This window comes from Gossypium arboreum, chromosome 5 (assembly GCF_025698485.1).
Source record: "Gossypium arboreum isolate Shixiya-1 chromosome 5, ASM2569848v2, whole genome shotgun sequence".
Taxonomy (NCBI): Eukaryota; Viridiplantae; Streptophyta; class Magnoliopsida; order Malvales; family Malvaceae; genus Gossypium; species Gossypium arboreum.
Window position 1 is genome coordinate 8,560,713 of NC_069074.1, and position 8,016 is coordinate 8,568,728.

The 8,016-nt window shown below is 34.2% G+C and overlaps 1 long non-coding RNA gene across 1 annotated transcript; it reads right to left on the minus strand.

Annotated features, from left to right (window-relative positions):
• Positions 1-1,320: 1,320 nt before the first annotated feature.
• On the minus strand, positions 1,321-3,534 carry LOC128293318 (uncharacterized). The gene is made up of 3 exons (XR_008283493.1): positions 3,426-3,534; positions 2,883-2,966; positions 1,321-1,666 (listed from the first exon to the last, which is right to left on the minus strand). It is a non-coding gene; the product is annotated as an uncharacterized LOC128293318 (long non-coding RNA).
• Positions 3,535-8,016: the final 4,482 nt, after the last annotated feature.

Sequence of the window (8,016 nt, forward strand, 5' to 3'; positions counted from 1 at the left end):
CTCGACAGTTTTGGCACCGAGATTCTGTTTCCCTCGGTGACAAAAGTGGCATTGACGAATTCAAGGGATCGGAAGGAGCATTCCACTGCGTCCTTGCTTACTTCAAGATATGGCGCATCAGTAGAGATAGATGCGACAATGTCTTCTTCTCCCTTGACAGTGACCAAACAGCTATCCATGATAAATTTCACCTTTTGATGGAGGGATGATGGGACTGCTCCAGCGGAATGGATCCAGGGTCTTCCCAAAAGGCAGTTATATGAGGGTGTAATGTCCATGACTTGGAACTCGACATCATATATGTAGGGACCCACTTCCAGAGGGATCTCAATATTTCCCATGACTTCACACATTATCCCATCGAATGCCCTTACCGTGGAATGACAGGGCCTTAAATAGGACAAATCCATCAGAATTTTGGAAAGTGTGGCCAAAGGCATGACGTTGAGTGCCGACCCATTATCGATGAGCATGTTCGGTATTATGTAGCCTTTGCAACGAGTCGTAATATGCAGTGCTTTCACTGAGCCTCTACCATTGGGTGGTATTTCATCATAACTAAAAGAGATAAAATTATCCGCATTCAAGTTGTTCACCCATCTGTTAAGCTTCTCCACGGATATATTGTTTGCCACATAAGCTTGATTTAACATTTTCAGCAAAGCGTTCCGGTGTGGCTCCGAATTTAATAGTAGAGATAAAACTGAGATTCGTGCTGTAACACCCCTTGCCCGCATCCGACGCCTGGACAGGGTTCGAGGTGCTACCTGACTTTTACAAACACTTCCATACTAAACAGGGCCATGAAATCTCAAATAATTAAAAACTTTTCTTTTCTCATGCAATCTGTCCTTTATACGAGCTTACGAGGCCCAATACATGCATTCGGGGTGGTTCGGGACCCAACCGAGAACTCATGAAAAACTTAGGAAATCTCTTGTATCAAGGCTCCACACGCCCGTGTAGGTATAGAACACACGCCCGGGTGCTAAGAACACGCCCGGGTGCTAAGAACACGCCCGTGTCCCGAACCCATGTCCAAAACCTGGACAAATACAGGGCTATTTTCCAAGCCATTTTGTCACACTCACAACACATGCACGCATACTTATACAATAGCATACAACATGGCAAAATTAGGCATTTAAACCTTCCTAACATGACATGACCATGGTAATTTCACATGCAACCTTTACAATAAGTTTTTCTTTCATCTTTACCATATTAATGCTATAGCTATCAACATGTCATCAAACCTCATGTCCATCACAAAGCATGCATAATCATATCCACAAACCAGTCATAAAGCATTATTAACTATTTACCAATCACTCAATCCTGCATTAGTTATTAACTCATCAATGAATCTCAATTCAATCTCTAGGCATACATGTTGTAAGCCACATCACAAGAGATAACAACATACATACATAAGAATAATCATATGGGCCCATAACGATATTAGCCGACATAGGCCAATTTATATGACTAATACTACTTTAATAACAAGCCAATGCCTTTGGCTAAATCATAATATTACATACTCACATTAAAACCCTATACATGCCATAGACTAGAATCACTTGAGTTTACTTATGCCGATAGCGTTAACTCGACAGTGTGATAATATCTCTGACGGCCTCCAACCCGAGCTAACCTGGAAACTCTAGAAAACATGGGAAAGAAGGGGGGGTAAGCTTTCGCTTAGTAAGTTCATATGAAAACAATAAGCAACTCATTAACTTGTTTTATCAATGTTTGCAACATATTCTCAAGTTCACTGCAAGCTGTCTTCCTGAGCAATAGTCACTAAATTATTTATCTATGGAGCTACGAAACTCCAAATTAAGTTCCGTTAATTTTCCCTGAAACTAGACTTATTTTGCTTTCTTCCATTAAATTTCCAGAAATTTTGATTAAGCCAAATAGTACAGTTTATTAGTTAAAGTCTCCCCTATTTCAGGGTATGACCACTTTGACCCCTGTGCACTAGAAACCGAATTTAACCCTGTACAAAATTCCAACGACCATGCCGTTTATTTCCCATAAAAATAGACTCAATAAGAAATCTATGCATGTAAGTTATAACTCTTAATAATTTTTGTACAATTTTTTGTGAATTTCTAAATTTAGAACAGGGGATCTCGAATTCATTCAGACCCTATTTCACAAGAATTCAAATATCACACAATATGGAATTATTTTTCTTCCCCTGTTTCTTTCATGTGAAAATAGACTCATTGAGATTTAATCCAATATTTTATTCTGCCTCTAACTCATTTTTCACTATTTTTAGTGTATTTTCAAAGTTACACTACTGCAGTAACTCAAATCTATCAAGGCTACGTTACTCATTCATGATCATTGTTCACAAAATTAATACAACATCATTCCATCCATCATGGTATGGTAAGAACACATATTATGCATCATAGATCATCACATATCAAGGCATTCTCATAGGCTTAATATACATACTTGCACAACTCGTAACATAACTCAAGTGTATACTCACCAATGACTTACCTCATTGGGACCATCATCAACTCTTTCCTTGGATTACCCGTTGAACACTTGGAATACTAATTAGATACTCGGAAAAGCCTTTGCACATAAGTGCCTCAATTGTAGCTAAAGCTACCTCATATCTCATGACATGTCAATGCTCACTCTCGAGCTAGTCATCTAGACTCATAATTCCTAGTGACATGTCACTCGTATCCTATTCTATTCCTAAGGTTCAAACGGGATTTTTTCTCGTCTATTAAGACTTTGTCTTATCATATTTCTATTAAATCACATACACTTAATATCTGTACAATTCATGTAATGATAACATTTAAATACATGTATAGCATGGTATTGTTTACATACAAACTTACCTCGATACCACAAAGGTGAAAAGGACATAATCATCCCTTAATCGATTTCTTTCCGTTCTAGGTCCAAATCTCGATTTTCTTGATCTATAATATCACATTTAGCCTACCAATCAGTCACAATATTCATATGGGTCTAAAAATCATTTTTTTACAAATTTTCATTTTGGCCCCTAAACTTTTGCATATTTGCACTTTTTCCCCAATGCTCGTAAAAATTTCTTTACTCCTTGAGTCTAGATGAACCATTTTCATAACTATAGCAACTCATAATTTCAACTATTTTACACATTACAACTCATTTTACAACTTAGCAATCTAGCCCTTTTTTTAGGTGTTTTCATGCAAGTTCTTTCACAAAAGTTGTTTATTAGACAACTAGGACTCATAATCTTCCATAAAAACACAGAAAACAACACATTTACTCTCATGGAAAAACCCTAGACTCTTCATCATTTTGCAAAATAGTCCCCTCTTATGAAAGCTCATGCTTTAGGGGTTCCAAAAATGTAAAAATCATCAAGCAAAGACATTAAAATCACTTACAAGCAAGGGAAATATGTTGCTGAAATTTTCCAGCTTCAAAACCCTTTCTTTGCTGCATATTTCGGTGAAGTAGAAGAGAAAAATGATAGCTTTTTCTTTTTGATTTGTTAATAATAAAACTAGTCAAAATTGGTGACCAAATTTCACCTAATTTTGACTTTTCAACAATTTTGTCTCCCATGGCCGGCCATCACACTTTCAATGGCCTAATTTCACTTTAAAGACCCCCAATTTAAGATACAAGGCAATTTAACACACCTTTAGGTATTAAACACAACTTTTACCTTTTACGCGATTTAGTCCTTTTTCGAAATTGGACTAGAAATTGCTAAAATTAACTTACCAAAATTTACATGCACTTATAAAATTATATTATAACACATAAAATAATACTAAAATAATTTTCTCTAGACTCGAAATAGTGGTCCCGAAACCACTGTTCCGACTAGGCCCAAAATCGGGTTGTTACACGTGCTAGTTGCTTATTCAATTGTTCCACCACATTGTATTCACTGTGCTTGATAAATTTCAAGAACTCCTGTGCTTCTTCTTCATCCACAGGCTTTTTAGTTTCTTGCACGGGTGGAATTTCTTGCTCGACTTCGGCCTCATGCATCACTGCTTTCCCTTTTGCTTCGATCCTTTGTTCTTCTTCACTGGTTCGACCTCTTTCGAATAACATCTTCCACTTCGGGTAAAATGACCTACCTCTCCAACATCTCCAGTTATGGTTTTGAGTTTTTCATCTTCAAGTGTGACGATATTGACGTCGTATTTCCATGGTGCGGCTTTGTCGTCCTTGTATGGGAAAGGAGACGATACTTCGATTATCATTTTTGGTTTCACCAGCTCCTTCGTCGCGTCGTAATAAATTACTAGCGGTCTATCCGTGCTATAAGGGAGACCTGATGACTGGTTGTCAAAGGCGCATACTTCTCTTTCGTTGGTCTCTTCTCTCTTGTTAAGGACCTTAATCTCCTTATTATCCATTCGGTCCTGAAGCAACCTTTTAAATTCCTCACACGACTGAATGTCGTGTCCTACAATTCCATAAAAATTGCAAAAACTTTGACCTTCTTCCCCAAGAATTCTATCAGGGTGACAAAGCAATCCTCTCTTAACTAGTACCTCCCAGATTTTTTGCAGAGGCGTCTTTATTTTTGAAACACATCTTCTGACTTGCCATTCGTCCTCTTTCCCCACTATGCTCACATTCTCTTCAATATGGTTAGGGAACGGGTTCCTAGTTGCATTACTGGCACTATTTAATCGTAGGATACCCGCATCAATTAGTCATTGAACTCTCCTCTTAAAGGCTAGGCGATTTTCCGTGGAATGTCCCTAGTTTCTCGCATGGTATGCACAACTAGCGTTTGGGTCGTACCATTTCGGGTATGGGGGCCTCAGGGGTGCCATATAATGCGGGGATATCAATTGCTTCTCCAAAAGTTTTAGGTACAGTTCCCTATATGACACGGGAATAAGGGTAAATTGTGGTCTCTCGGAATTGGGTTTTGCTGGCCTTTGCTCGTTTTTGGGTTGGCTTTGGACGGGCATTGTATTTTACGGGAACGTGGCGGTTGGTCTCAGGTTGCTTGTAGCGTAAACGTGGTAAGAAGAATAATGATGTAATGACCCAAACTTTAAGGTTATTAGAAAGGTATATTTTCGGATCACTGTTTTTGAAAAATGGATTAGAAAATATTTATTAAAAATATTTATGAAGTTAATCGAGTGGTTAATTAGAGTTTTAATTAAGTGAATTTAGCTTAATTAAGAGTAATTAGGAAAAATGACTAAATTGAATAAAGGATGAAAGTTGAATTGTAGATTAAAAGAAAATAAAAGGGACCAAATAGGCAATTATGCCTAATGTATGAATTTAGCGGCAAAAGATGGAAGAGTCTAGGATTTTCTTATATTAATTAATTAATTTATTATTATGGTTTTATTATTTAATTGATATTAAGTTATTATATTATGAAATAAATTAAAATAAAGACAAATGTGTGATGATAAAATTGTACAAATGTAATATATGTATTTGAACACTTGGAATATAATTGTATATTTACTTAATTTTAGAATAAAAGATATTTATTAATTAAATAATTAAATAATGAGATTTTGTTTGATAAATAAATTAAATAATGACAATTGTAATGAATTTATTGGTACAAATGTGAAATATAAGTGTGTACAATTGTAATATTAGTATTTAATATTAAATAAGATATTTATTAATTAAATAATTATATCATGAGATTTTTATGTAATAAATATATTAAATTATGACAAATGTATGGTAAAATTTGTGACATGTGTAATAATAAAAAAGCATACAAGTGTTAAATAAATATTTGTTTTAAATAGATTTTAAATATAGATATTTTATTATTATTATTATATTTTATATATATATATATATATAGTAAATAAATAAAGAAAAGAGAAAGGAAACAAAGAAAAGAAACAGAATAGGCAAACGAAAAGCAGGGGAAGGAAAGAAAGAAATGAGAAAGAAAAGAAAAAGAGAGAATTAGGGTTTGAAGGTTTGGAAGTTTAATAGCTAATGTTGTCTCGAAAAATCTTGGCTAAGCAAGGAAAAATGGCAAAGACAAAGTGAGTTAGCTCGAGAAAATACGGTTTGTATTTCTATAATCCGAACTCGGTCATTATTTGTTATATTTATATACAGATAACAATTGTTAGTGTTAGAATTATGATATTTTACAATTGAAATGGATTGATTTTGGTATGTGATGAATTTATCAAATTTATATTGATTGAAATCATTTTGATTGAATTTATATTGATTGAAATATAATATATATATATATATATATATGATTTATGTAAAATTTGAATATTGAATGAATGTTATATTGAAAAAATTATATTGATTGGAAATATGAGGGAATTGATATGAATATATGTGATTATTAGAATGGTATATTGATGAAAGACTTATTAAATTGAGAAAGTGAATCAAATACCCTATTAACAGTATTGGACCAGATTGGATACAAATGGCATGCCATTGGATTTGTGATGTGATGGGGAGATTTGTAGTTAGGCCGAGAAGATGTTTCTGTTATTATATACTTCGGTTTATCCGAAGAGGCATTTAACGCCTTATTGGTGTGTTTGGGAAGATATGATATACTAGTGTGTTATGGAGGATTTATAATATTCCGGGTGTGTTTGGGTTGGATATTCTGGTGTGTTTGGGTTGGATATTCTGGTGTGTTTGGGAGGAATCCGCGTATCTATCAGAGTCCGAGTCTTGTTAATAAGGGTAAATAAGTGAAAAGATAAATCGAGTGAATTTGATTGATTGAGCTATTGGAATGAAATGAGAAATTGAATTGAGAATTGAAATTGAGATATGAGATTGAAAACATGAACCAAAAGGTTCATGAAATGAGTGAAGTTCAAATGGATGATGATTGATGTTAGAATGAATTAAAATGGTATATTGTTAAGAAGTAAAGTGTGAATACAAATGAATTGTGAATATATTGTAAAGAGTTTATACGGTAAGCAAATGAAAAGAATTGAGCAAATATGTTGTTGTGTTTGTTATATGGCTTGTATAGAATTTTTATGGTAAGTAAATGAAACTTATCTATAAAATAAATAAATGAATAGTTATATTTGTTATTGTGATTTTAAGTTTAATTGTTATCTTACCAAGTGTTTGGATTATATAAATACCACTGAGTATACCATACTCAGCGTACGGTTTGTTTCCGTGCGCAGGTAAAGTAAAGATAGAACGTTGAATCAGCATCCCAGGCCGATCCCGAAATCAATGAGGTAAAGTGTGTTAATTATGGGTAATGGCATGTACCTAGGATGTCTTATGTGTGTGTCATTTTGAAATTGTAAATGTAAGGATGAAATAAATAAATTTAGGTTTGGTTATGGTATAAAATAGGATTTGACTAATTTGGTATGAATTTGAATTTTTGTGAGACAATGTCAGATTGATTTTGGAATTCCCTATTCTGAATTAGGAAAATCATTAAAAATTGTATAAAAATAATTATGAGCTATAATTTATATCCTTGGAATCTTTAATGAGTCTATTTTCAAGAGAAATAAATGGGAACATCATCCGAGTCCTATGCTATGAGATAATTAAATTTTAGTAAAAAAGGGTCGAAGTTGTCAAATAGCAGACCAAGGGTAACTTTGAGAAATAAACTGTACTAATTGGCTATATTAAAAATTCTTAAAATTTTACGGTAGAAAGGTATATGAGTCTAGTTTTAAGGAAAATTAACGGAACTTAATTTGAAGTTTCGTAGCTCCAGTTATAAATATTTTAGTGACTGCTGCTCAAGAAGACAGCTTTGACATAAACATAAGAAAATAATGGAATTGTGTGTAATTATTCTGTAAACTCCAGTAATGCTCCATAACCCTCTTCTGGTGATGATTTGGGGTTAAGAGGTGTTACAAAGGAGGTGATGTTTGATAGTAAGGGGTTTGAAGAGGATAATAGAAATTCGAAGGTGGATAATTTCGAGGTCGGGATTGGTTTGGATACGGACTCGGGGTATAGCGGCTTCCAATTCCCACCATA